The sequence below is a fragment of the Ornithorhynchus anatinus genome, chromosome 2 (assembly GCF_004115215.2).
Source record: "Ornithorhynchus anatinus isolate Pmale09 chromosome 2, mOrnAna1.pri.v4, whole genome shotgun sequence".
Taxonomy (NCBI): Eukaryota; Metazoa; Chordata; class Mammalia; order Monotremata; family Ornithorhynchidae; genus Ornithorhynchus; species Ornithorhynchus anatinus.
In genome coordinates this window covers 125,273,545-125,301,527 of record NC_041729.1, presented here as the reverse complement: position 1 = coordinate 125,301,527, position 27,983 = coordinate 125,273,545, and the positions used below count along the sequence as shown (strand labels likewise).

The 27,983-nt window shown below is 41.5% G+C and overlaps 1 protein-coding gene across 5 annotated transcripts in view; it reads left to right on the top strand.

The window, feature by feature from the left end:
* PCDH9 (protocadherin 9) overlaps window positions 1–27,983 on the top strand; it is a 1,189,516-nt gene that overhangs the window by 85,294 nt on the left and 1,076,239 nt on the right. The gene's annotated exons all lie outside the window — the stretch shown is intronic.

Genomic DNA, 27,983 nt, shown 5'->3' with positions numbered 1-27,983 from the left:
TTTTCATGATAGAGGAGACCTGGGCATGTTTGAAAGCAATGGGAAAAAAGCCACTGGAGAGTGAACAGTTGAAAATGGCAGTTAGGGAGGAAAGAAAGGAGGGGTTTGATAAGGTGTGAAGAAATGAGGTTGGATGTGCAGCTGGAGGGGGTGGATTTTGAGAGAAGGCAGGAGATTTCCTCTAGAGATATTGCTGGGAAAGATCAGAGTGTTCAAGAAGGGGCAGGAAGCGGGAGGGGCTGGAGAGGGATGGGGGAGAATTTTGGAAGATCACTCCTTATAATGTCAATTTTCTCAATAAAGTCGGTGGCCAGTTATTAGAAGCAAGGGATGGGGGGAGAAGGGGTTTGATGTGGGAGTTAAATGTCTGGAATGTCTAGACTGTGGGTAAATGGTATAAGATTGACAAAGGGATGGGGAGAGTGTGAATTGAGTTCAATAGAGAGGGTGATGTTGAGAATCTCAATTTTGTCATCAGGGGAAGGTAGTTTTGTATGGAAGCTAAATGGGGCATGATGAGTTGAGAAAATTGGATGGGGTCAAAAGATCAGAGGTCTCTGTGGGGGAACAGTAGAGATTTGTAGGGAGGAGATGCGTAAAAGAGAAGGCAGGTGAGGAAGTTGTGACCTGATAGAGGGATTTCAAAGTTGATGAGGATGGAGATTGTGCAGTGACTAGAGATAATGCGATTGAGTGAGTTTCCAAGTTGGTGAGTAGGTGAAATGGGGTGAAGCAGGAGGTCTGTGGAGTTGAGGAGTGATAGAAGGCAGGTAGCAGAAGGGTCATGAAGTCCTGAAGGATCAGTGTAGGCATGGATAAAGAGAAAGAAGGTGAGAAAGGGATCAAAATAGAGAAATTTGAGGTGGGTTGGTGGGAAGATGACTGGTAATATATTTTGGAGTGAGTGGTAGAGGCGAATGATATAGGCTTCAAAGGAAGGGAGAGAAAGGGATGGGAAGGAAGCCGTGTCATCTGGGGAGAGCCAGATTTCAGTGATGCTTAGGAGTAGTGATTGAGTCAGGACCAGGTCAAGGATGAAGGGAAACTTGCCCATGATGAGGTGGCGGTTCCACAGGCTGCACACTTGGTTGAGGCTGTGCGGGGGGGAGTTTGGGGGTGGGGTTGGCTCAAGGGAAGGGGAGGGGTTGGATAAGCAGTGGGGCTTAATGGAAAGAGCATGGGCCTGGGAATAAGAGGATGTGGGTTCTAATCGCGGCCCCGCCACTTGTCTGCTTTGTGACCTTAGGCAAGTCACAACTTCTCTGTTTTAACTTGGTGTGAACTCAGGCAGCTTTGATATATAAATATGTATAATTCTGGGACTTTGTCATGTGGGGGTTAAGCAGCCACACCCTGATCTGTTTTTTTACCCTGAGGAATCAGGCCAGACTGCAAGGAAAGGAGGAAGATGAAGTAATGGCCACTTCTCTGCCGCAGCAGACTGGGAATAATAATAATAATAATAATGTTGGTATTTGTTAAGCGCTTACTATGTGCCGAGCACTGTTCTAAGCGCTGGGGTAGACATAGGGGAATCAGGTTGCCCCACGTGGGGCTCACAGTCTTAATCCCCATTTTACAGATGAGGGAACTGAGGCACAGAGAAGTTAAGTGACTTGCCCACAGTCACACAGCTGACAAGTGGCAGAGCTGGGATTCGAACTCATGAGCCCTGACTCCAAAGCCCATGCTCTTTCCACTGAGCCACGCTGCTTCTCTGAATCAAAAGTCAGAGTCCTGGCAGTGGTTTCTGGTCAGACTGAGGCAGCTTGGAGGAGAGATTTCGGTGTTTTCGGGCAGGTCTTTGCCCCGATCGATGGTTGATGGCCCTTGCTCGTTTGTGACTCCTCGGTGGAGAGATCTTGGTGTCCAAAGTATGGGGATAGTCCTAGTCAACTTTTAACAGGTGAACTTCCCTTTATATTGTAATTTAAATTTCCCAAGATAAAGACTCGTTATTTAGCTTTACATATTGGTTTTAGGCAAAACTCCAGCACTTAGAATGGTTAAGGACAGTAGGCAGGAATAATGGAGGGAAGTTAATCCAGGATAACTGTTACCATAATTTGAAAAATTATTAATGGCGTAATGTACTGAATTTATAATGACCTCCCCAGGGAAGTGGCAGAAACATCAGTTCTGGAATCATTTAAACAAAACTGAACAAAATGCTTAGGCCATAGAATAGGTATGCAAATATGACTCTTCTTTCAAATTCCAGTGTATTCATATAATGCTGAGGTTATAGGTCTAGTGAGTTAATAGAAAGCAAATCTGTTTGATCTGGAGAGGATTTTCTTCAAGTTTCACAGGGTATTCTCTAACAGGGGGAATCACTGGACGTTGGATATGGACAATCCTATTTGATGAGGAAACAGATTTCCTTTTTGTCATCCATAGCACATTAATTATGTCATTTTCCTATAATTAAATGGTGGTTATCTTCATTTTTTATGGTATTTGTTAAGTGCTTACTATGTACCAGGTACTTTTCTAAGCCTGAGATAGGTACAATCTAATCAGATTGGACAGTCTGTGTTCCACACAGGGCTCACAGTCTTAATCTTCATTTTACAGGTGAGAGAACTGAGACCCAGGGTTAAGTTACTTGCCCAAGGTCATATAGTGGACAGTTAGGAGGGCTGGATTAGAAGTCAGGTCCTCCGACTCCCAGGTCCATGCTGTTTTCACTAGACCACACTGCTTCTCTTGATCCTGAGGATATTCCCGGTACAAATTTTTCTGTGGGCTCTAGAACCCCAGTCATGAGAACATACTTGTTGGAAAATAGAACAACCACGTAGCCACAGACATAAATGATAAATGTGCTTATGAGTCCGTGCTTGCCGAGAAATAGAGTGCCTAAGAAGTTTCTGGGATTTTTATGGGATTTTGCCATCAGATAAGCACATGGAGCCTAAGGATCTTCAGATAATTTAGGATTTGAACAAGAGGGAAGAAAAAGATATAGGTATTCAGAGAGAAATGGAGTCAAAGCATGCTATGCCATATGCTCCCATCTTAGAAGAGCTTTAAGCTCTGAAGGTACAAAGTGCCAGCCAAGCAGATCTAATGAATAATTGATTACTCTCTTACTCTTGCTGCTGCACTTTTATTTAAGAAAAAATATTACACTTTTATTGATTACAGAGCCAAGTGATACATTTCATATGCTGATAGATAGGAGTATATGTATGTGTGATTTGTGTGTGTGTTTCTGTGTGTTTGTCTTTATATGCTTATATGCATGTGGGTTAAATTTCATCCCTGTCGCAGCAGTTGCAAAGAGATTTCAAATAGATTGAATAAAAATTTTAGAGGCAGGGTAAGAGTGTATTAGGTTATCATAATAATTATTCTGTCATTTAGTCCCATGAGTGCCTTCTTTCACTTAGTTCATTGTTCATTCAATATCTTCTTTGATGTTGTCTAAAATATTGTCTTGTAGTCCACCCTTTCTTACAAAACCTGTGCAGTAGATTCATGTTGCTGTGAGGATTGATTACTTCAGTGTTGATGAATTTACTGTGTTCCAACATCTCAGGGATGGTAATATTGTCCTACATTTTGATTTTAAGATTGCTTCATATAAAATGCTGGTGAAATTAATCTAGAAGCAAAAACCCTGAAAACAAATTTACAGCAATGTACTGCTGGATACCATTCCAGGGGATAGACTCATCTGACACACAGCCATCAAGAGAGATCTTATGAAGATTGGATGCCAAGAAACTGGCTCTAAAAAGAGGCAAATCCTGAATCAGACATGATAATGCAACAAGGATCTATTTCTAGGGGAAAACAATGTAGGAGGGTGTGTTGGCTGACAATAATTTTTTCAGCAGCTCTCACCTTTATGAATAAGATTTTGTGGTCAATAGTGTTGTCTTTGAAAATAGTATACAGGAAGCAAGGAGACTTACCAATCAATACATCAATCAATGACATTTATTGAGCATTTGCTGTGTGTAGAGCACCTTACTGAGCCCTTGGTAAAGTACAGTGTAAAAGTTAGTAGTCACAATCTCTGCCCACAAAGAGCTTAACGTCTACAGGGAGGGACAATCAATCAATGGTCTAGTGGAAAGAATGGGGGTCTGGGAATCAGAGGACCTGGGTTCTTTCTAATCCTGACTCTGCCTATTGCTTGTCATACAGTCCTGGGCAAGTCTCTTGGCTTCTCTGTGCTTCAGTTTCCACAACTGTAAAATGGAGATTAAATATCTGTCCTCCTCCTACTAGACTGTACAGTGGCTTAATGGAAAGACTCTGGGTTTGGGAGTCAGAGGTCGCGGGTTCTAATTCCAGCTCCACCTCTTGTCAGATATGTGCATTTGGGTAAGTCACTTAACTTCTCTGAGCCTCAGTTACCTCATCTGTAAAATGGGGATTAAGACTGTGTGCCCCACCTGGGACAACCTGATAAGCTTGCATCTCCTCCAGGGTTTAGAATAGTGCTTAGCACATAGTAAATGCTTAACAAGTACCATCATTATTATTACTATTATATGGAAGAGTGACTGTGTCCAACTTGATTAACCTTTATCTATGCCACCACTTAGAATAGTGCTTGACACTAAACCCCTTGTGGGCAGGAAATGTGCCTGTTTATTGTTGTATTCTCCCAAGTGCTTAGTATTGTGCTCTGCACACAGTAAGTACTCAATGAATATGATTAAATGAATGTAAAAATTCCGTAATAATAATAATATTTGATAATCATATTTGAAACAGGCATTGAAATAGGCTAGAGATAGGGAAAGGCACATAGGCCCGGGACTCAGTCATAGGATATGGGTTTTAATCCTTTCTCCATTTTCTTGCTTGTTTGCATGGAAATTTCATGCTCTATGACCTTGGGTAAGTCACTTAACCTCCCTGGTTGTCAGTCTCCTCATCTGTAAAAATGGATTTTCATTGCCTCTCCTACTTCCCACTTAGACTGTAAGCCCTGTGTGGGACAGAAACTATTCCAACCTATCCCACAGTTTAGTACAGGGCTGGACACATAGTAAGCACTTGACAAAATCCATCATTATTATTTTTATCATAATTATTACTATTATTGTCATTATCATTATTATTTATGTGTTTGTTGGGGCAAGGGAGAAATCCCTATAAATTAGTGGATTACTTACTCTGGGAACCCTAAGAGTTAAATCATTTGTATACTGCTCAATGAAAGGTAGGGACACAAGGTCTTGATACTACATTAGTCCTGTTTTATCCAATTTTCTTTTTTCCTCTAAATACAAAGTGGTTTATAGGAAGGAGAAGAGGTTTTAAAAAGTATAGATGATGTTTTGAAGGAAACAGCAAGTACTAAGTCTTTTTCATGGATTTTAAGAAAATCTAAATGACTGGGGAAATGGTTGGATTGGGCCACAAACTATTTCCTACAGTTATAACAATAGAAGGAAAGTGAAAAATCTATCAAATTGCCACAGAGCTTGTATGTCTTCCTGTGGTGCTGCAGGAATGGTTAGAATGGGATCTACAGGCAGACTCAGTGGTGTGAATAGGTGTCTGATGTGTTTGTGATCAGAGTCAGCCTCACTTAAGAGCCACTCCCCAAGGGTGCCCTTTGCTTGGGACACTGCAGTAGCAAATACAAATGAGACTTCAGTCTATAGTTGGCAAATGGCTAGAATTTGTCGATGAACACTGCAGCCCACCTATGTCTTTTCAGCACTGGTACAAACATACGCTTTAAAATAATAATAATAATAATAATGTTGGTATTTGTTAAGCGGTTACTATGTGCCGAGCACTGTTCCAAGCGCTGGGGTAGACACAGGGGAATCAGGTTGTCCCACGTGAGGCTCACAGTCTTAATCCCCATTTTACAGATGAGGTAACTGAGGCACCGAGAAGTTAAGTGACTTGCCCAAAGTCACACAGCTGACAAGTGGTAGAGCCGGGGTTCGAACCCATGACCTCTGACTCCAAAGCCCGTGCTCTTTCCAGTGAGCCACGCTGCTTCTCAATAATAATAATGTTGGTATTTGTTAAGCGCTTACTATGTGCCAAGCACTGTTCTAAGCGCTGGGGTAGATACAGGGTAATCGGGTCGTCCCACGTGGGGCTCACAGTTAATCCCCATTTTACAGATGAGGTAACTGAGGCACCGAGAAGTGAAGTGACTTGCCCACAGTCACACAGATGACAAGTGGCAGAGCTGGGATTCGAACTCATGACCTCTGACTCCCAAGCCCGTGCTCTTTCCACTGAGCCACGCTACACTTTTGAACATTTTCCTTTTTTTAAGTTAATCAATTACAGAAATTGTGAAAGTATCTGATATTTTCAGCAGCTGAGTTCAACACCTATGAAAGTCTTTTTTTGTTTTTTTGTGTTAATCTTAGAAGATTACACTAATGAGTCATGTAACATTCCAAAATAAATCGTAGCCTCCATAATGGAGTTGATGGAGTCCTGAGGGATCTGGTCTGTGAGATCTCTGAAAAATAAAAGGGCAGTTGTACTGGTAGGGGTGGAAATATACTGTAATTAGCATTTGGAAAATTTAAAAGAAACACTGCTACATTCCTAGTCCACAGATCCTGGCTCTCTAATGAGGGAAGAAGACATTAAAGTATTTACAGAATATAATCAAAATAAATAATTGAATTTAGGTATAGATGTAGAATTGTCCAGGATGAATAGAAGTAGTTATAATAATAATAAAAATGGGATTTGTTAGGCACTTACAATATTGCCAAGCACTGTACTAAGTGCTGGGGTGGATACAAGCAAATATAGTTGGATACAGTCTCTGTCCCTTGCGGGGCCTCACAATACCAATCCCCGTTTTCCAAATAAGGTAACCGAGTCCCAGAGAAGTGAAGTGACTTGCCCAAGGTCACCCAGCATACAAGTGGCACAGGCAGGATTAGAACCCATGACCTAAAATTCCCAGACCCATGTTCTATCCACTAGGGCATGCTGTTATATTAATGCTAGGGTTGCCAGATGGTCTTTTACTATATGATCCCGGGAATTAAATGGGGAAGACATTTTGGAAGAAGTGGGCTTTCAAGGTGTTACCCGTCATCCGGGGATGGTTTCGTGAGGGAATCAGTGCGGTGAGAGAGACAGAGACAGAGACAGAGAGAGACTGGAGACGGAAAGCCTGAGTTTTAAACAAAATTTATTCCTCGAGGTGAATTGAATTGTTTGATTATTTTGGACACTGCAAATTGAAGTTCCCTTTCAGGAGGAATATGGTCACTTAATATATTAGAGCTTCCCTAATGGGAGGAATATACTTGTATATTACTTGCACATGGCAGAATCCCCAGGTTCCAGCAAGGCGGAATTCACTTAGGGTTTGTTCACATGTGGTGAGGCAGCTAGATCCTACCCATGACCACGTCTCACTCGGGAGAAATCCACTTATGCATTACCCACATGTGGTGAGAGGCTAGCTCCTACTCACGTGCCTTGAGATGGTGGGTACCCTGGGGTCCCAAGGTGACCCCAGGGTGTTGAATATAGGAAGGTCTGTGGTCTGAAACATTTACTGGGTAAATAGTTCCAAGTTGACAGAGTATCATCAGCAAGGGAGTGGATGTGGATGAATCAAGAAAGAGACAGAGCTAAAAGATTACCTTGGGTATTCATTCCATTGTATTTATTGGGCACTTACTCTGTGTGCAGAGCACTGTACTAAGTGCTTGGGAGAGTAGCATACAACAATAACCCGTATTCATTCCCTTCTCACAGGCAGCGTACAGTCTAGAGGATGAGCTTACGGTCTAGTGGTAGAACATAAAGAGTAGTAGATGAAGAGAGTAGATATATAAGGTGGGGTGAACTAGTGGACAGTCTTAAAGCCAACTGCGGGATATGCTATTTGCTTAATGCAGAGATATGGGAGGCAGTGAGGGATTGTGACGAGTGGAGAAATGTGTATTAGTGGCAATTCAAGAAGTTGATCCTTGCAACAGAGTGCAGATCAGAGACGAATGAATCCTATAAGATTTTTTTTTACGGTATTCTTTAAGCACTTACTAAGTTGCGGGTACTGTACTAAGTTCTGGGGTAGATACAACATAATTGGGTGGGGGACAGTCCCTGTGCCACATAGGGTCACAGTCTTCATTTCCATTTTACATATGAGTTAACTGAAGCACTGAGAAGTTAAGTGGTTTGCTCAAGGTAACATAGCAGTAAATTTGTGGAGCCAGGATTAGAATGAAGGTCACCCAACTCCCAGGTCTTTGCTCTTTCTACTAAGCTACACTGCTTCTCTGGATTCCCAAGATTCCCACGGCTTTCACAATCTAGGGGATTGTAAGGAACAAACTGCACTAATGGACTGAAAATCTAACAGTGGCAGGCACACAGTGTATCACATCAAGGTTTCTGGAAAGCATATATTGAATGGATTCATATTTATTTATTAGAAACTATGTGAAGAACACAGTGCAAGGAACTTGAGAGAGTATAATAAAAGCATAAATCACAGTCCCTGCCTTTGAGGAGCTTACATCCAAACCTTTCAGTTTCTAAGACTCTGGGAGTAATTTGATGGATCAAATAGTAGTATGGTATTTATTAAATTGAGTGTAATTGTGTGCTAAGCAATTGGAAAATGTAGCAGAAACACAATTTGCACCACTTGGTTACCATTTACCTAGGAAAGAATTAATTTATTCCATAGAAATTGTTTTCATTCACAGGCAGGTTCAGTCCCCAGATAATCCTGCAATAAGAACAGTATACTAGGAGCTTTAAAAACTCCAAATTAGGCAGTTTCCTGCCTTTTTTATGTGAGTGTATGAACTTTTGCACAGTCAAATGTCTTTAGTGATCCATTGTGTCTGTTGCTGCACATTAAATAAAACAAAGTAAGGGGACTAGTCAAGGGTTGTAGTCTTTGTACTGCCCAAAAGAAATCCACATCCATTATTCTTGTCTTCTCTCATGCTGTCAAGTCGTCTCTGACCCATAGTGACACCATGGACAAATCTCTCCCAGAACGCTCCACCTCCATCTGCAGTCGTTCTTGTAGTATATCCACATTTTCTTGGTAAAAATATGGAAGTGGTTTACCATTGCCTCCTTCCATGCAGTAAACTTGACTCAACTCTCTCCAGTGCTGGTTTTGACATGTAGCAGATTTCCTTCCACTCGCTAGCCACTGCCCAAGCTAAGAATGGAATGGCTATGTCTCTGCTTGACCCTACCTCCCATAGTTAAAACTGGTAGCACACTGGAAACTCTCCAGCTGCAACCCTAAATGGGGTATCCATTATCCTCCCTTCTCTTCTTCTACAGCCCAGCCCGCACACTCTGCTCCTCTGCTGCTAACCTCCTCACTGTACTTTGTTCCCCCCTGTTCCGCCATTGACCCCTGGCCAAGTCCTGCCTCTGACCTGGAATGCCCTCCCTCCTCACATCCACCAAACTAACTTTCTTCCCCTCTTCAAAGCCCTACTGAGAGCTCACCTCCTCCATGAGGCTTTCTCAGACTGAGCCCTCTCTTTCCCTCTGCCTCTCCTCCCCTCCCCATTTCCCCTACTCCCTCCCTCTGCTCTACCCCCTTCCCCTCCCCCCAGCACTTGTGTATATTTGTATACATTATTTATTACTCTATTTTATTAATGATGATGGGAAGTACAAAACAAACAACTGTAGCCTAATAAAATGACCATGGAATGGGAAAGGGGTTGAGTTCTTGCTCTGTTACTAAGTAGTGTACTTTACCTAGAGGAAGTCACCTTAACCTCTGCTCATGTTTTCTCATTTGCAAAATGGAGATAAGACATATTTTGAACCCCATGTGGGCTGATATGTGATTATCTTGTATCTATCCCGGTACTTAGAACTTAGTAAGAGCTTAACAAGTGACATAATAAATTAAATATCATTCACCAACGTGCTGGAAATGAGATCAGTGATGCAATTATTTTCAGAAGATAAGAGTTTCTGAGGTACCTCCTTCCCTGTTAACATCTGTGAGGATGGAATCAGATACCTATGTTCCTCTCTTTTCAAGTGGAGTTAGGATTGAGAATCATAGGTTCAAAAGAGTTGGAGAAAAATAGAAAAAAAAAGGGTGGAAAAGGGAAAAAATGTGAATAGAATAAAACTGACTGGAATAGGGCAGCAGTGGAAATACAAAAAAAAATAGTTTGGGAAAGTAAAATAAAATAAGAAGAGAACACAGAACTAAAATATAAAATAGTAAACAGAGAAAAAACATATTGTAAAGGATAACATAATTTAGGATGGATGGGAAATACATAAGTGTACAGTACAAGAAAATGGGTGGTAAGACACAAGTAAAAATTGAAGGATGAAACAGTAAAACAAAGAAAAAATGAAAATTTTATGGAAGATAAGCATGCATTGGTAAGTAAAAGAAGACTATGATGAATAGATAAATGAGTGGAAGAGAGAATGTTTTTGGGCTAAAGTGATATTTGTCCTCTCTTAGGGAAATTACTCTAAACAGGAAGCTAGCAAGCACACTGCTAATCTAGGTCTGAGGGGCTTTGACCTGCACCTGACTCTGAATTTTGAACCTGCTGGGATTGTATGGTTCTGAGAAGAACTAGGAATAGAAACTGTCATCACTTAGTTACAGTTCTGATGAGTTGGGTCTAGCGCAAAGAAGTGGTTGAAGTGACTCCAGGATGCAAGTCTGGGTATTAATAAAATGAGCTGCTCTAAAGAAAGGGACTTTAGAATTTAGAATATGAGCTGTGTCAGTTGTTTCAACAACAGTAGTGGCTTTAAACCACTTAACATCTCTGTGCCACAATTTCTCTTGAGATCTAAATGAATTGGCTTATTAGAGATAATAATAACTATTATCCTCCTGTCTATTTCCCAGTGATTTTTCCATGGATAATGCCAAGTTTGAAAAATGGTCTAGCTCTTCAGCAGTGAAGTGCCAGGGTATTTATTTTTATTACCATACTTCAAAGGTATATATATGGTAGTGGTACTCTTTTCTCACTTTCAAGCAAAGTTATCCTTTCAGATTTGATATTCAACTCCCTGTAAATGCATTATGATTTTCTGTTTTTAATTAATATTATCTCCAGGATGCAGAGAGAGTTATTTGTTCTCCTGCCAGAGGTCTGATTGGGAGTGGAATGCTAGTATAGAGAAATGATATCTAGTCCGAATTTGCACTCAGGTTTCATATTCTGTAAAATGTTCTGTGCCTGCATTTCAAATGAGATTAAGGGTATAATGTTTCTGAACTGTGGGGATGATATGATTTCTGGAAATCATTGACAATGAGTTATTTTGATATGTTTAACGTTCCCAGTTGGCTACAGCCTCAATATCGGAAAACCTGCCTCAATATGACCTTACTTTAATGACATTCCACATTCCATATTATAATTCATTTGAATTAACTTTAAATTTAAGTTAATGCCTTTCAGATTTTTGCAATCTTCTCTTGGTTCAATAGCTCTATTCTTGAGTGTGATGTCTGGTAATTCTGGAGATTGTCTAGGCTTCTGGATAAAAACCTATCACTCTGTATAATTCATGATTAGTCAGATTTTTGCACTGAGACATCTGTGAACAGGAAGTGTGTTGACTGCTTCTTTAACAGTGCTCAGAAATATGAAAAAAAAATTCCCTGTTCTGGTAAATAGCCCTCAAAAATCAGGATCCTAATGTGCATAGCTAAATTTGTGCTTTATCCATTTTTCCTTTGTACTTGGAGATATTACAGGCATATAGGGGAAGCTTAGAGCTTGCCACAGAGTGTGTAGTAAGACCAATAAAGTATCTAGAAGTATATCTGGAAAGTTTGATAGATTTAGATAAGTATCTAAAACCAGTTAAGCCTTCTAGCCTCTCACTACAGACCCTGACTGAATTCTAGCTTGAGCCTGAAAAATAACTGACAGTAAAGCCAAAAGGAGAAATGGTTTGAGATACTGTAAAATCTGTCCATGGAATTCTAAAATGGAAGTCCTAAAACAAAGTGAAAATAAACTAAAATCATCTGCTAAAATAAAGAAAAAATGGAAGAAATATAAAAAGGAATTTCTGTTGAAATGATTAAAAACAATTATTAAAGATCATCAATTTTTAAAATTGATGATGCACTCTTCTATTTCTATTTTGCTCCTGTTTCTTTTCCAACACAGTTTTCCCCAAATGCTAAATAGTAATCTCTCATGGATATTTCATTCATTTGAATTGTCCCTTTGATTTACAAACAACTACTACCTTTCTTAATTACTCCACTGACCAATTTTTTAAAGTCTCAGCTAAAATAATGCAAATTCAATGAATGCTATTTGTGTGTGAATGTGAATGTCAATATAAATTTTACTATCAGTGTCATTTTTAAGCACACAACACAGACACATAGCTCACCCTCAGTAATGTCATCTATAGGCAGTTTGGCCTAGAAATAGGAACACAGACTTGGTCAGAGGACCTGGGTACTAACCCTGGCTCTGCTACTTATCTGCTGTGTGACCATGGACAAGTCACCTAACTTCTCTGTGCCTCAGTTACTTCATCTTTAAATGGGGATTAACTCCTCTTTCCTCAGATTCAGACTGTGAGTCCCATGTGGGTCAGGGACTGACTTCAACCCAATTATCTAAAATTTCCTCCAGCGCTTAATACAGAGCTTGGCAAATAATCAGTGGCTAACACATAGCATAATAATTAGTAGTATTATATGATAATTACTATTATTTTAAACATAGTGGTGCATGTATAGGTTCAAGCATATTTATACTGACATGTCCACAGCTAATGGAAATGTCACCAGGGAACTCATCTCTAAGCTTTTGGCTATTACCCTGGGTAGAACTTATGTGGTTAACTTTAAATTCTGTTGCTTCTCCCTAACTCTAACTTATTTTCATATCTGTTGCCCTGATAGATTGTAAACATTTTGAGGGCGGGGATTATGTCAGCTAATTGTACTCTTCCAGGCACTTAGAATAGTAATTGGAGCAGGGTAATTATTTGGTGAAAACTATTAATATATTCATTGGTTAATTTAATTAAATATGACACTACCATTGGTGAAATATATTTCAAGGATGCAAAGTTACATATGTATATTTAAACATCTGCATACACATGTATACAGAAACATGTAGCTTACCTTAGCTTTGGAGCTTAGAACAGTGCTTGGCACATAGTCAGGACTTAACAAATGCCATCATTATTATTTATTATTATGTGAGTATGCTTTTGGATCGGCTTAACTATAATGTATTTTTTGTAGTTGTTGTTTGCCATATTGTTTTGAAATCAAAATAAGGAATGAATGACAATAATTAATAATGATTATGGTATTTGTTAAGCACTTACTATGTGCTAAGCACTGTTCTAAGTGCTGGAGTAGATATAAGATAATCAAGTTGTCTCATGTGGGGCTCACAGCCTTCATCCCTATTTTACAGATAAGGTAACTGAAGCACAGAGAAGTTATGTGATTTGCCCTAGGTCTCCCCAAGGTCACACAGCAGACAGGTGCGGAGCCAGGATTAGAATCCATGTCCTCTGATTCCCAAGCCTGTGCTCTTGCCACTAGGCCATGCTGCTAGACTGCATTACTTGTTCCTATAAAAAGCAAAATGAAACAAAAAAATACTTCCCATTGGCCAGTCAGGCCTTACAGGGAAATTAAACTCTAATTCAGCTTTCCACTGCCTAGAGTATAATTTTTTAAATGATAACTTTACAGTGACCTATCTTTTGTCTGCAGTTTGGCAGTGGAGAATAACAGTAGTTAAGAAAGTAATCAGTTGGCAGCAGGGAGGGAGTAAAAGTATTATTTCTAACTTTAGCTAAATCTTTTAGTATTTGGCCTTTTTCAATTGATCTAACAAAAGGTTTCACAATCCATTATAATTATGAAGCTAGTGTAAAAGTGTGTGGCCGAATGCCTGTTTCAAAATAATGAAGATACAAATTCTGATGAACTACCACCAAAATGCCCTCAATTTTCTTGCAAGCTAAGTTTCCTAGATTGGGTGAACTTATTTTTCAAGCATCCTGTCCTCATTTTCTCCCTTCTCCACTTCCTGGGACCAGCCTCTTTTGCTCATCTTCATGCAGACTTGGTCCAAGTCAGCTTAATAGTTTCCTTCTCAGCAGTCAGAAAAGGCTTCCAGAAAGAAGATAATTGAAAAGCTCTCATTAAATGAAAATTCTGTCTTTTATACAGAACCATCATCTACTATTCTCTTTCAAAAAAGCAACATTGCTAATGCTGCTAAGAGAATATATGGGTAAGATAACCTAGTTGTATATAAAACACTCTCTTTTCATTCAGCAAGAACATCAATCATTTTCAGGTTGGCAATATTCTCTTGAAGATGTTCAGGTTCTTTCATATCGAAGAAAACTTGATTCAATCAGGGATTGGAAAACATCCTTTTACCTAACTATGGAGGAACTTATTTTGACTGACTTTAGGTTGTCTTTTTAAAATTGAAGAATATCATAGTAGTATGTGTTAGCAAGAGAGGCAGAATGTTAATTTTAGCTTTATCAACAAAGCACCATGGCATTTTTCACTCTTGACTTTAGGGCAATGCAAATTTGGGAAAATGGTATAGTTCACAAACTTCTATCAAGAAAGAAGGATTCGTAAGTTCATTATTTGTAAAGGAGTACGTGCTCATCAATAGTGAATACTTTGTTTATTTTTCAAGCATAAGCTTTAATTTCACTTGGAACTAGTTACTTTTAAATACTGTTAAGCAAGAGATAGAAAGGAACAAATAGAGATTTTTGCTTACACAGTATGCTTCCTTCACTCATGTGCTCTCACCACAGAACTTTGTTAGTGGAAATTCAGGCATCATCCCAACCTCACCTATCTCATAGTCACCCTTACTAATCCTGCTCATAAGAAGCAGCATGGCATAGTGGATAGAACATGGGCCTGGGAGTCAGAAGGTCATGGGTTCTAATCCCGACTCTGCCACTTGTCTGCTGTGTGACCTTGGACAAGTCACTTCACTTCTCTGTGCCTCATTTACCTCATCTGTAAAATGGAAATTAAGAGTGTGAGCCCCACATGATACAGGGAAACATCCAACACAACTTGCTTTTATCCACCCCAGCACTTAATACAGGGCCTAGTATGTAGTAAACACTTACCTTAGTACTTACCTTTGTTTATGTAGTAAACAAATACCTTACTTTCTATAACTCTTCACTCTCTTCTGTCCAGTAACAATATTTTATCCTTATTGACTCCCATGGTACAACTCATACCAACTATACCAGACTTTTTACTCCTTCCCACCTCCAAAGTCCTTACCATATCCTTTCTTGTCCCATCTATTTTATCAACATAATTGAAACCATCTGGTTGTTTCCCCCAAATCTCTCCTTCACTTTCCTGGCTTCCTCCTACCCTCCCATCTATTCTCTCAGTCTTACCAGCTATTGCTCAAGATTTTCGCTACATGTTTTTGAAAACAACTCCCTCCACCTGTGCTTCCGATCCACCTTTTGCATCTATAAAACATGTGATCCCACAACACCATCGTATTTCCCAAATCCCAAGAGAGTAACCTTTGCATTAGCCTTAACTCCTCTCTCTTTCAAATCACATATTGAATCTGTCCAGTAGTTTTTTTTTTTCTCATTCATTCATTCAATCATATTTATTTAGCACTTACTGTGTGCAGAGCCCTGTATCAAGTGCTTGGGAAAGTACATTACAACAGTAAACAGTGACATTCCCTGCCCACAGTGAGGCTCAGAGCCTAGAGTGAGGGAGACAGGCATCAATCCAAATAAATAAAATTGCAGATACATAATATCTACAAACTCCAGACTCTCTATCCTTTCCTCTCTATCCAAACTGCTTTCCAAACTGCTCCAAGCCCTTGTCAAATCTCAACTTGTCAAATCTCAACTTGTCTATTACATCAGTCCTGCTCTGACAATCCACCAGTCAATCAATGGTTTTTCATTACAGTCCCTCTAGACTGTAAGATCATTATGGACACTGAATGTGTCTGCTAATTCTGTTGTATTGTACCCTCCCAAGTGCTCATTACAGTGTTCTACAAATAGTAAGTGCTCAATAAATACCACTGATTTACTGATTGCTTCACTGAGCACTTATTTTGTGCAGAGTACTGTTCTGAGCACTTTTTATGATATTTGTTAAGCATGTACTATTTATTTGTCATATGCGGTTCTAAGCTCTGGGGTGATACAAGTCAGTTATATTAGACACAGTCCCTGTCCTGCAGGGGACTTACAGTAGGAAGGAGAACAGGAGTACTGAGACACAGAGACAAGCAACCAGCAGAGCCAGGACCAGAACCCAGGTCCTTTTAACCCCACCCCCAGATCACACTGCTAACCCATTGCTTGTTAGCAAAATAGGTGTACACAGAGCTAGTAGACATGACCCCTGATCAAAAGGAACTCACGGTTTCACCTTCTCATCTGCTGCCTCTCCCCTAAAGCCTCCCATCCACAGTTCACTCAGAAGTTCAGATCATTTTTCTAAGACATCATTTCGTGCTTGTTTCCATACTCCTCATAATTGTCCACTAAAACCGGATTGTACACTTTACTTCTCTAACACTAACCTTCTCACTGTGGCTCAATCCCATCTCTTGTACTATACTCTTCCAAGTATAGTATTCTGCAAACAGTAAAGACTAAATTCATTCACTCATTCATTTCTTCATTCAATCATATTTATTGAACGCATACTCTGTGCAGAGCACTGTACTAAGCACTTGGAATGTACAATTCGGCAACAGATGCAGACAATCCCTGCCCAACAATGGGCTCACAGTCCAAAAGGGGGAGGCAGACAGTAAAACAAAACAAGACAAAACAAGTAATCAGGCATCAATACCATCAAAATAGATCAAAAAAATCATAGATGTCTACATAGCATTAATAAAATAGAGCAATAAATAATATATACAAATATACATAAATTATGTGGGGAGGGGAAGGGGGTAGAGCAGAGTGAGGGAGTGGGGGAACGGGGAGGGGAGAAGAGGCAGAGGGAAAGGGAGGGCTCAGTCTGGGAAGGCCCCCTGGAAGAGGTGAGTTCTCAGCAGAGCTTTGAAGAGGGGAAGAGAGTTTGGCAGAAGTGAGGAGGGAGGGCATTACAAAATTAATAGCTGTTGATTGATTAACAAATAAACACAAATATTTCTGGAGCTCCTCTGGGTGAAGGAATGCTCTGTCCCATGAAAAACCTGGCTAGGCAGGTTAGATGAAGAATTCCTGCTTATTGCATCTACAGCATAATTTCATTCATCATGGATTGTGATAATATTTTAACACATTTCAGTGACCGTTTTACCCATGACTATGAATAAAAGTTGCAGAAGTATAACTATAAAAACAGAAGTCAAATGCTTTGACATTTCTAGATAAAATCTATAATAGGCCATTTCACGTTTCTAGCAATTGCAGGAAATGTAGACAACAAACAGGACAATTTATTTGGAAAAAAATGAATAGGAGAAAGGAAGGAGGAGAGGGAAAGGAAATAGAAGGAAATTACTGGGAAAGAAGAAACAGACAAAAGCACTTAAATTTAAAGTCATGAAGAGAATATATTTGTGATTCTCTTCTCCCTGCCAGTGAGTTTTATCTAATTTACAATGCACCAAAGCTGTGAACCTAGGATATTAGCCACCCTAGTTCCTAGTTAAGAAACAACTGTGAACAGGCTACCTTGGGAACAGAATGACCCAGGCAGAGTCCCAGTGGGGAATACTAAATAGGGGCAACTAACAGGCAGTTTCTGTGACATTTTTCAGTAAAGATTGCTTAAGTTAGTTAGCTATCAAAACATTTCCAGCCAAACTAGAAAACTAAGCCTAGTTATGTAATCTGCTACAAGCTAATATACTCAACCAGTATAGACTGGAAGCCTAACATGGCATAAACTACAATATTAAGAAAGAAGGTGTTATCAAAAGTGGAAAGCTGTTCTTGATAGAAAATATTCATTCATTCATTCATTCATTCAATAGTATTTATTGAGTACTTACTATGTGCAGAGCACTGTATTAAGCGCTTGGAATGAACAAGTCGGCAACAGATAGAGACAGTCCCTGCCCTTTGATGGGCTTGCAGTCTAATCGGGAGAGACAGACAGACAAGAACAATGGCAATAAATAGAGTCAAGGGGAAGAACATCTCATAAAAGCAATGGCAACTAAATAGAATCAAGGCGATGTACATTTCATTAACAAAATAAATAGGGTAATGTAAATATATACGGTTGAGCAGACGAGTACAGTGCTGAGGGGATGGGAAGGGAGAGGGGGAGGAGCAGAGAGAGATGGGGGGAAAAGAGGGTTAGGCTGCGGATAGGTGAAGGGGGGGCAGTAGAGGGAGTAGGGGGAGAAGGGGACCTCAGTCTGGGAAGGCCTCTTGGAGGAGATGAGTTTTAAGTAGGGTTTTGAAGAGGGGAAGAGAATTAGTTTGGCAGAGGTGAGGAGGGAGGGCGTTCCAGGACCGCGGGAGGACGTGGCCCAGGGGTCGACGGCGGGATAGGCGAGACCGAGGGATGGTGAGGAGGTGAGCAGCAGAGGAGTGGAGCGTGCGGGGTGGGCAGTAGAAAGAGAGAAGGGAGGAGAGGTAGGAAGGGGCAAGGTGATGTAGAGCCTTGAAGCCTAGAGTGAGGAGTTTTCGTTTGGAGCGGAGGTTGATAGGCAACCACTGGAGGTGTTTAAGAAGGGGAGTGACATGCCCAGAGCGTTTCTGCAGGAAGATGAGCCGGGCAGCGGAGTGAAGAATAGACTGGAGCGGGGCGAGAGAGGAGGAAGGGAGATCAGAGAGAAGATATCAGAGAAATATTTGAAAACTGCCTTGTGATGTATATTTAAAATTATTGTACCTGCAAATGGGATTTGTGACCCTGAGATAATGTGCTTGTTTTTGCATGAATTGGAGGCACTTTAGTTAGTAGGGTGTTCATTGGAAGAACTTGAAAGGTGTGTTGTAGTGGAAAAGGTATAGGTCTATGAATGAGAGGACCTGGGATTTGGTCCCTGCTCAACAAGTCACTCAGTCTCTCTGTGAATCCTTGAAAGGGTCGTGATTTGCATAAGAGGCATTTAGTTATCTTATTTAACAGTCTGGGATCTTATCAAGTCTACCAATCTTGAAGTGAAGGGATTGAACTGTGATGCAACATGTCTCTTTCTCCATCCTTCTCCATAACCTTCTCACCTGCCTCATCTCTCACACTCCCTCCCCCTGCAAATCTTCGCTACTGCCCCACAGAGACCTCCGCTCTCTCGATCCCATCCGTCTTTCCAATAGCATCTCGCCTCACCTTGCCGCCCTGTCCTCTCTTCCCACTCTCGACGATCAGGTCTCCGCTCTCAACTCCACCCTCACTACTCATCTCGACTCTCTCGCCCCCCTTTCCCTCCGCCGCTCTCGCGCCACTAACCCACAGCCCTGGATCACCTCCTCCGTCCGCCTCCTACGCTCCTATGCTCGAGCTGCTGAGCGCCGCTGGCGAAAGTCCAAGCACCAAGCCGACCTCACACACTTCAAATTTATCCTTTCCTGCCTTAACTCTGCCCTCTCCTCCGCCAGGCAAAGCTTCTTCTCCTCCCTCATCGACACCCATGCCCGTCACCCCCGCCGATTGTTCCGGACCTTTAACTCTCTCCTTAGGCCCCCTGTTCCTCCCCCTCCCCCATCTCTCACCCCTAATGATCTGGCCACCTATTTCCTCACGAAAATCAACACGATCAGGTCTGAGCTCCCCAAAGTCACCCCTCCGCCTCTCCCCTCCCCCCCAACAACCCCCTCCCCTACTTTCCCATCCTTCCCTGCAGTATCCTCAGAGGAGATCTCCTCCCTCCTCGCAAGTGCCACCCCCTCCACCTGCGCCTCGGACCCCATTCCCTCTCACCTTCTTAAAACCATCGCCCCTGCCCTCCTCCCTTCCTTAACTTCTATTTTTAACCACTCAATCTCCAATAGCTCCTTCCCCTCTGCCTTCAAACACGCCCACGTCTCCCCCATCCTAAAAAAACCCGCTCTTGACCCCACTTCCCCCTCCAGTTATCGTCCTATCTCCCTACTACCCTTCCTTTCCAAAATCTTAGAACGAGTCGTCTACAATCGATGCCTAGAATTCCTTAACTCCCATTCTCTCCTAGACCCCCTCCAATCTGGCTTCCGTCCCCTCCACTCTACCGAGACTGCTCTCTCTAAGGTCACCCATGACCTCCTTCTTGCCAAATCCAATGGCTCCTACTCCATTCTGATCCTCCTTGACCTCTCTGCTGCCTTTGACACTGTCGACCATCCCCTCCTCCTCCGTACCTTATCTCACCTTGGCTTCACGGACTCTGTCCTCTCCTGGTTCTCCTCTTACCTCTCTGGCCGATCATTCTCGGTCTCCTACGCTGGAGCCTCCTCCCCCTCCCATCCTTTAACTGTTGGAGTTCCTCAAGGGTCAGTTCTTGGCCCTCTTCTGTTCTCCATTTACACTCACTCCCTCGGTGAACTCATTCGCTCTCACGGCTTTGACTACCATCTCTACGCAGATGACACGCAGATCTACATCTCCGCCCCTGTCCTCTCCCCCTCCCTTCAGGCTCGCATCTCCTCCTGCCTCCGGGACGTCTCCACCTGGATGTCTGCCCGCCACCTAAAACTCAACATGAGCAAGACTGAGCTCCTCATCTTCCCTCCCAAGCCCGGTCCGCTCCCAGACGTCTCCATCACCGTGGATGGCACGACCATCCTTCCCGTCCCGCAGGCCCGCAATCTCGGTGTCATCCTTGACTCGTCCCTCTCGTTCACCCCACACATCCTATCCGTTACCAAGACCTGCCGGTTTCACCTCTACAATATCGCCAAGATCCGCCCTTTCCTCTCCACCCAAACGGCTACCTTACTATTACGGGCTCTCGTTATATCCCGGCTAGACTACTGTGTCAGCCTTCTCTCTGACCTCCCTTCCTCCTCTCTCGCCCCGCTCCGGTCTATTCTTCACTCCGCTGCCCGGCTCATCTTCCTGCAGAAATGATCTGGGCATGTCACTCCCCTTCTTAAACAACTCCAGTGGTTGCCTATCGACCTCCGCTCCAAACAAAAACTCCTCACTCTAGGCTTCAAGGCTTTCCATCACCTTGCCCCTTCCTACCTCTCCTCCCTTCTCTCTTTCTACCGCCCACCCCGCACGCTCCGCTCCTCTGCCGCCCACCTCCTCGCCGTCCCTCGGTCTCGCCTATCCCGCCGTCGACCCCTGGGTCACGTCCTCCCGCGGTCCTGGAACGCCCTCCCTCCTCACCTCCGCCAAACTGATTCTCTTTCCCTCTTCAAAACCTTACTTAAAAATCACCTCCTCCAAGAGGCCTTCCCAGACTGAGCTCCTCTTCCCCCTCTACTCCCTCTGCCATCCGCCCTTTACCTCTCCGCACCTAAAGCCTCATTTTCCCCTTTTCCCTCTGCTCCTCCACCTCTCCCTTCCCATCCCCACAGCACTGTACCCGTCCGCTCAACTGTATATATTTTCGTTACCCTATTTATTTTGTTAATGAATTGTACATCGCCTTGATTCTATTTAGTTGCCATTGTTTTTACGAGATGTTCTTCCCCTTGACGCTGTTTAGTGCCATTGTTCTTGTCTGTCCGTCTCCCCCGATTAGACTGTAAGCCCGTCAAACGGCAGGGACTGTCTCTATCTGTTGCCGACTTGTTCATCCCAAGCGCTTAGTACAGTGCTCTGCACATAGTAAGCGCTCAATAAATACTATTGAATGAATGAATGAATCCTCCCAGATCATGTGATACAACTAACACTAGCCTGGTGCCCACCCCCTGTGCACAGTCCCACTGGGCCAGACAGTGGCCACAGCACTTTTTTCCCAGTCTGGGGTCACCCCTGCTTCAGACCATTGTTGGCCCCAGGGCATTTATTTTTTTGTTAGTTTTTTTAAATAGAATGAAAACAAACATGAGGTTTCTTATTCTGTCTCTTCCACCTGTCCTGTGGGAAAATGGACCTCGAGCAGCATGAATGCTCCCAAGCTTTCTATATCATGCTAGGAAGGTCCAGACCAGCTCCTGGTTCCAGGGATTTTGGTGGTTTTTTTAGTGAAATGCTTTTCTTTTACAAGAAAAGAACACTAAAATGAGGCTTCTTATTTCATTTCCTCTGTTTGCCCCATGATGAGACAGACTTTGGGCAGCACAAATCCTCCCAAGCTCTCCCTTCCCTACTGGGAAAGTCCAACCTGGCTCCCTCCCCTCATACAGTCCTGAGCAAATGGTAACTTGGTGGCTGCAATGGCAGCTCTCTTTCTACACCACCCTCCCTTCCCACCTCTTGTTATGGGGATCAGCCTGGGAAAATAAGCCTGAACAGTGGAGCAAAATGCATTTTCTTGCTTCTCCTGCTGCAGTGACTGAGCCAGGATAATGAATCAGGATATAGTGGAAGAAAATGCACTTACATTCGACTTGGTGTTTCTTCCTCCCATACTTCATGAGCAGTCTTGACTCCCTCCTACCCAGTTCCTTCCTCTGCTCAGAATATTGGGTGACCTAGTAATTCAAACTAAGAGATGGATTGATCAGTAGCCATTAAGACCATCTGTTTGGTAGGATTTTGAAAGATTTTGCCTGAATAACATTTTGAAGAGCAAAGTGCACCAAACTGTCGTAGACCCTTCTAAATGAGGAAAATTGAGGACATCCCCCTCAGATTGTAAACTCACTGTGGGTAGGGAACAGGTCTACCAATTCAATTGTAGTGTACTCTTCTAAGCGTTTGGTACAGTGCTCTACACACACAGTAAATATCAATAAATACCATTGATTGGTTGACAAAAATGAGTCGGGTAATATGAGAATAGGCAGGCTATATAAAAATCATGTTAGTATTATATGATAAGTACTGCTTTGGTCCAGTGGAAAGTACATGTGTGACTTTGGGAATTAGAAGGTGCTCATTCCACTCTGTGTCTAGTGGAAAAGCAGTGGCAGGGACAGCATAGAGTCCCACAGAGATCTTTCTCAACAGATGACTGATCGTCATCACCACCACCACCATATTATTATCATAATCATCATCATCAACAATTAGAGCTGGGGTAACTGCAAAATGAACAGAGCCATCTATCCTACGATATCCTTTTCCAGGGTTCATACTTGAAACTCTGAGGAATAATAATAATAATAATGTTGGTATTTGTTAAGCACTTACTATGTGCAGAGCACTGTTCTAAGGGCTGGGGTAGACACAGGGGAATCAGGTTGTCCCACGTGGGGCTCACAGTCTTAATCCCCATTTTACAGATGAGGCACAGAGAAGTTAAGTGATTTGCCCACAGTCACACAGCTGACAAGTGGCAGAGCCGGGACTCGAACCCATGACCTCTGACTCCAAAGCCCGTGCTCTTTCCACTGAGCTACGCTGCTTCTCCAATATTGAAAATGAATATTGCTTCTCCAATATTGAAAGGAATATTGAAAATGCATCTGAAAAACAGAAAAGGCAATATCATAGGATAAGCAGAAGCAGTCAATCAGTCATATTTATTGAGTATTTACTACATGCAGTGCACTGTATTAAGTGCTTGGGAGAGCACAATACAAGAGATTTGGTGGGAGGTTGTGAGAGATTCTCTCTTTTGGAAATCATACAGCATCTGGTGGTGCCAGTAGAACCACATACTGACTTTCCAACAAATGAAGAAAATGCAAATGTTTCAGGATATAGATTACATGTGGATAGCAGGAGAGCGAGATGAACTTAGAGTCATGAACAATAATAATAATAATAATAATAATAATGTTGGTCTTTGTTAAGCACTTACTATGTGCAGAGCACTGTACTAAGCACTGGGTAGATACAGGGTAATCAGGTTGTCCCACGTGAGGCTCACAGTTAATCCCCCTTTTACAGATGAGGTAACTGGGGCACAGAGAAGTTAAGTGACTTGCCCACAGTCACACAGCTGACAAGTGGCAGAGGCAGGATTCGAAACCATGATCTCTGACTCCCAAGCCCGGGCTCTTTCCACTGAACCACACTGCTTCTCTAAACATATTAATAGCAATGTAATAGGAGGAGAGGAAGCATGGCTCAATGGAAGGAGCCCGGGCTAGGGAGTCAGAGGTCATGGGTTCAAATCCTGGTTCTGTCACTTGTCAGTTGTGTGACTGTGGGCAAGAGGGTAACTGCGCCTCAGTTACTGCATCTGTAAAACGGGGATTAACTGTGAGCCTCACGTGGGACAACCTGATTACTCTGTATCTTCCCCAGTGCTTAGCACAGTGCTCTGCTCATAGAAAGTGCTTAACAAATAGTGACATTATTATTATAGTCTTCAAATTGTTCCCTGCATTCTACTGCTCTCATCCAATTTTTGTATGAGTCTTTCCAAGTGGAGGTATAATGTAATGTGCATTGCTTCAATCCTGGTAAATGACTGCATTTAAAAATTCACTGTCATTTTGTTTAGCGTATGAATCAGATTAGAGAGTCCTATGCATGATGTTGAGGGAACTGCTCTAAACGTTTGATGCACCACCTGTGTTAGGTCTAGATAGCACAATCATAAAGTACACTCTGTTTACAGATTTTGATGTGTTCCCTACATTCCCTCTAAGGTGCAACAAAGATAATCCATTTCTGTAGTGGATTTGAGAAGAACTAAGTAATCAGGTTTTTGTTAAACTACAAGCTATCTAATTTAAGCAGTTGTATTGGTAAGGTTACCAATTTTAATACAAAATTACCAGCTCAGTTTCTGTTAACAAAAGCAATTATAAAGACTTAACTGACCTTCTATATGCCAAAATAAATTGATTTAATAACAGTGGAAGGATACTAAATGGCTTGACCGGAATAGATCTTTTACAGTGAGAGTAAGAAATTAAGTTGCAGAGAGGGTACATTTTATTCACCTTGCTCCACCACAGGTTATACCTATTAATACAGTTCAGTTCACATTCATGTAATGGTGTCTCCATTTGAAAGCAATTCTAAATATTATAACATCTTTATTTCTCTCCTCAGGTTACTTTTATTGACATACCAATAGACAGAATGCCCATTCTGTCATTCTAATAGTTTCTAAACACAGTGCACACATTCTCAAAGTAAAAAATACTTTTTCTGTCTTACCTATTTGGGAATACAGTTCAAATTCATTGTCATACTGACATTAAATGCTACACAAGACTTAAATGTATTATCATCTATTTTATTAATTAAGAAATAAAGCGTATTTCATTCTGAACAATAAATGAAAATTTTTCTCTGATATACATCAATGAAGACTTTCAACTCTTCAAATAATTTTGAAGCAGTTGTAGAAAAACAATTTAGGAGAAATTTTTACCTTTCCAACTAATTCTTTCCACAGAGTGAAATGATGATCTTAGTCTTGGACTATGCAAAATAATTCATATAAAGATTTAATAACTTAAAATCCATAATATGGTAATTTTGTTAAAGTGTAATCTGCCAGGTAAAGTTTATATGCACTGAACATATCATATGTTTTACTCAGTTACTTTTCATTTTCTAAATGGAGAAAGGACCTTTTGAAAAGCAAATGTCTGCTTCATGATTTCAATGGTGGGAAAATCGCCAATCCATCCAATCTGTACTTGATTAGTTTTGACAAAGTTGTGCCAGAGTCCATACATCTTTTCAGTGCCACAGTTAAGGAAAAACATAATATTTAAATCCAATGAGGTCAGGTTAGTCATTCTTACTAATATGTTTAGTGCTCCTGGAACAAATTGCTCAGGATTAATATACCTCATTCATTCATTCATTCATTTATTCATTCATTCATTCATTCATGTATGTTTATTGAGCACTTACTGTGTGCAGAGCACTATTCTAAGTGCTTTGGAAAGTACAATAGAACAATAAACAGACATTCCCTGCCCACAGCTAGTTTACAGTCTAGAGGGGGGAGACAGAAATCAATACAAATAAATATATTTCAGATACATACAGGAGTGCTGTGGGATTAGGAGTGAGGAAGAACAAAGGAAGCAAGTCCCGGCAATGCAAAAAGGAGTGGGAGAAGATGAAAGGGGCAGCTTAGTCTGGGAAGGCCTCTTGGAGATGTGCCTTCAACAAGGTTTTGAATGGGGGGGAAGTAATTGTCTGTCAGATTTGAAGAGGGGGTTGTTCCAGGCCAGCGGCAGGATGTTAGCCAGGGGTCGGTGGTGAAACAGAAAGAAACCGAGGGACAATGAGAAGGTTAGCACTGAAAGAGCAAGGTATGCGGGCTGGGTTGTAGAGGGAGAGAAGTGAGGTTAGGTAGGAGGGGGCAAGGTAGTGGAGTCCTTTAAAGACAATGGTAAAGAGTTGTTGTTTAATGCAGAGGTGAATGGGCAACTCTGAGGAGCGGGGTGACATGCCCTGAACGTTTTTGTAGAAAAATGGCCCCACAAATTGAAATCAGTTGAATTGAGTCAACAAGGCCTGTTAAACCTTAAAATATGAAAGTACTACGTCTAATCATTTTTTACACAGGATTTTATTTTGGAGTGAAGAAGAAGATAACTTTTAAATGATGTAATTGGTCAAAAACCTCAATTTAGAAAGAGTAATGAAAGATCTAATCAAATGATTTTAGGGACAAATAGGAGAAGAATGACTGAGGTAAGAGAGTACTGTGTATTATAATACTATCCTGATTAAGTTTGAAAACTTGTCATTTTAATGAGAGCATTGAGTTATTTTGTCGTAATCTTATCATTAAATAAAAACGGGCATTCATTCCAAAGGAATATCAGGATTATAACATAGACCTAGAGGTACTATTACCATTTTTTAAAAACCCATTGCACATGTGTATCTGGCTGTTACTTAGGAGGAGAAGGGCTATACCTCAGCCGTATAAATTCAGTGAAGATAAGAGTATTCTATAATTGGTCCCTAGCCATTGGGGAAAGAAGTACTTTATATAAGGAAAGTAACTCGACTATGTCTCGTTAAGAGGTATGTTCCTTCCAAACATCAGAGAAAAGGGAAATAAATACAAATTAAAATTAATATAATTTTGCAGACATCAAAACTAAAGGAGTGCAAGGAATCCTTAAGGCCTTAGAAATGCTCATGCAAGTACTCATAAATTCCCAAAGCCACTGAAAGCTAGAGACTTCTGAGGACTTAGAGAACGTTAAAAAGATAGACCTGAATTTAAATGCTGATCTCAACTTTCCACTGGGGACTACTAAAAAGTCTTTCAGTGAAAAAGGCTGGGATCAGCAAAACATGAAATCATTACAGCTTCAGACTTTCTAGCCTGCTGTATCTTTCATTTTTGAAAAGGACAGTTGTTTCAGTTCTATCCTGCATGTAATGCATAGTGTTTATTGTGAGGTGAGTATTGTGATTTGATAGTGAGGTCGCAAAACAAAATACAAAGAAGAAACTGGCTGGCAGCTGCTCTGTTACTAGACAGTTCATCTGGAATTTCATTTCCTTATTTTCTGCTAGCCTGGGGAAATGTTTCTGGAGATCACCTGCTTGTAAGAAGCATCATGGCTTACTGGAAAGAGCACGGGCTTGGGAGTCATAGGTCATGGGCTCTAATCCTGCTTCTGTCACTTGTCAGCTGTGTTATTTTGGGCAAGTCACTTAACTTCTCTGTGCCTTAGTTACCTCATCTGTAAAATGTTAGCCCCACATGGGACAACCTGGTTACCTGGTATCTACTCCAGTGCTTAGAACAGTGCTTGGCACATAGTAAGCACTTAACAAATACCACCATTATTATTATTATTATTGTAAATATTTCACTGTTATAAAAAATGCATATGATGGTCAGTCCAACTAGCCCCCACACTCAGGAGGCTGGGCAGAAGTCTGAGAAAGTCAATTCATGGTCATCCTCCATGAGAGAAGTAGAATTAATGTCTTAACAACATTTGGATTCAGTTCAATCAAAGGTAAGGATTTGGAAGGAAGTAGGGGAACCAGGTATTTGGAAGAGGCGATCCTCAGCCATCCTGGATGTGAAAAATTA